Source organism: Peromyscus californicus, unplaced genomic scaffold, assembly GCF_007827085.1.
Source record: "Peromyscus californicus insignis strain IS unplaced genomic scaffold, ASM782708v3 Scaffold_10__1_contigs__length_136768540, whole genome shotgun sequence".
NCBI classification, from domain to species: Eukaryota; Metazoa; Chordata; class Mammalia; order Rodentia; family Cricetidae; genus Peromyscus; species Peromyscus californicus.
In genome coordinates this window covers 53,613,260-53,616,044 of record NW_026294391.1, presented here as the reverse complement: position 1 = coordinate 53,616,044, position 2,785 = coordinate 53,613,260, and the positions used below count along the sequence as shown (strand labels likewise).

Here is a 2,785-nt window from a genome sequence, read left to right as displayed (position 1 = left end):
GGATAAGGCTTTTCCAAACTGGGTGCCACAAAGGGGCACTTGGTTTTCTTCAAGTGAAGAGGAATCAGAAGACCAAAATTTTGGTAGTCCAGAGCTGGCAGGGATGGAGGGAGGGTGATGATCTGAGGAATTGGGGAGACATTTGGCCACTAGGGTGAATTGAAAGCCCTACCTATGCTGAGATCCCCTCAGCCCCTCTGTTCTAGCAGGAAGTGGGCAGCCTGTGACACCAAAGAACAGATCTGGGGCTGCTAGATGCTCCAAGCTGGAGGTGGTTCACAACAGTTTGTCCTCCAATGAGATAACAGTACTGCCACCTAGTATTTCTGCCATGGTGCTGCGGTCCTTGACCTCTTCATGGCAGTTTGCTTATAATTCATACTTGATCACTGTCAGTTTCTTCTTAATAGCATTCTTGGAGCTTGCATAAATAATTTTGCTCCTAAGGGGTTCACTCTCAGCAGCCCAGAAGATGAACCCCAGGTCCTTCTTGCTCTTCCTGGCCTCATAGGTTGTATAGTGGAGAGCATAGCAGCAGTTCCTGTCTGTCAGCATCTTGACAAAGGTGGTGGAGGGTTGTTCACAGTTTGCCCCATGTCTCCTACCATGGTCTCCTTGCCCTTCTCCAGGATGCTGTTCTTCTTGTCCTCACTCAGGCAGAAGAGCACTACCTTCTTTGGTTTCTTCACTTTTCTTTCATAGAGAACTTGAACACCTTCATGACACTGAACATCTTGAAGATAATGCCAGACACAGTGACACCAGAGACCATGTTTCTAGAAGTGAAAGTGAGACAGAAACAGTGAGGGAAGTACTGAGCTGCCACAGCTGCTGGCAGGATCCAACTCCCAAACTTTTTAAAATGTGGCTTAAAATACTAGAAAAACTTATGTCAAAAATGAGGAGTGTTTGACTCTATACGGCTGAATCATTAGTAAGCTTTTCTTGATGTTTGTGCTTCTAATTTTTCAATTAAAAAGTTAAAACCACAAACTTGACAACGACACAAAATTAACCTCAAATCCTCACTATGCCATACCAAGTATTAGCACTGTGAGTCTGAATTAAAAAATAAAATCTCAACATTCTTACCTTCCCTAAAATATTAAAAGACCTGTGAATTTTTATGACATTATATTAGATAATCTGTCACACTGTGATTTCATTCAATAAATTTTCTTTAAAATGTTTAGCACTCTGTACTCTATAAATTTTCCTCAATGAAAATGCATTTCTTGAGTAATTACAAAAAGTGTTTAAATATTAAATAAACTAAAATACTCCATTATATGATAGTCCTGAGCACAGTGGACCCTAAATGATGCTGACAAATGAAACTACGTATTCATTTGCATAGACTTTAATTGCAGATGCCTTTCAAGTTGTCCTCATCAGGTCTATGTCACAACTTGGATGCAACCACATACACACTGACCTTTCATTTAAAAAAAAAAAGAAACCTTAAGTGAGGTAATTTTTGGCTTCCTCTGCAGAGAATCTAGGTTGACATCTAGCTGCAAAATGAATAGCTCCTTGCATTCCACACGCCTGAGACCAGACCTCCCACTGTGAACTCCACCAATGTCATGCTTTATAAATATAAAACAGAGACCTAATAGTATACATGAAGCATACAATGAGATCGATCTAATCTAAACAAAATCAGGAGAAATCAGAAACATTGTATAGAGTTGACACAATTTAAGTAGTTGTTGTGAATCTGTTTTATGCAGGTCTGATATTTTCCTAGGGTAAGACCTCAGTATTGCTTGCTTAGAACATTGCTCTAATGTCCCAAAAGATCTCTAAAAGGTCTCTATACTCCATTTTCACATGGCTCATATATTCTTTTTCTCAGAATGTTCTATCTAGAAACTAGATACATGAGTATTTCACTGAACTTTTGAAAGGATTCTTTACCTATTATCAAATAGTGATATCAGCTAATATATCAATTAGCTATACTAGAATGATTGAATAAGCAAATATCTAATGACCAAATCTATTATTTCCCCATTTTCATATATGAGACCATTGAAGACCACAGAAGAGCAAAACCTGGACATGGTAGTTGAATAAATATAAAAGTAAAACCTAGGATTCCTGATCCTTGGGCCATTGTCTTGATTATGTCCTATTTTTGCCTTCTGTTCCTGGAATGGCCATAGAAACACATATCTAGTAAAAGAAGATATACCTGCCATACCCATAACACCTAGCAATTTCTGCACCCAGGGAAAGAATTACATACCTTCCTTAGTTTTATGAGTTTTCTCTGGAGAGTCAAGATTTTGCCACTCCTGTAATTTAAAAGTGGCAGCTTCACCAAAGTCATAACGAGTTCTGTTTTGTTTAGTATATTATATTTCCAATGGTAAATTTCTATGCTAAACCTTTACATGTGATATTTAATTTAATTTTATCAACTTTAAAATGTAAATGTCACTGACTTCCCTATTTTTGAAGATGAGATAAAAAACCCATGAGTGAAATGACATACTGCAATTAACACATTAAAAGTCAAAAAGAATTTTAGCCTACATCTCACTCCACAATGTGTGATAGAATCCTCAATAGAAGGCCTTTTAGTACTATTCTTTTTCCCATCTCTTAATTATTTAACTATCTTTATCATGTACTTCGTTAAACACACACACACACACACACACACACACACACACACACACACACACACACACACGCACCAGACCCTTAGGATATAGGAGCTTGGAAAATGAGAAATCATAACACTATTTACATTCACTCCTTACAACAAAAATTTGAT

At 37.6% G+C, this 2,785-nt stretch overlaps 1 pseudogene; it reads right to left on the bottom strand.

Moving 5' to 3' along the window:
• Positions 1-276: 276 nt before the first annotated feature.
• On the bottom strand, positions 277-772 carry LOC128114979 (cofilin-1-like; annotated as a pseudogene).
• Positions 773-2,785: the final 2,013 nt, after the last annotated feature.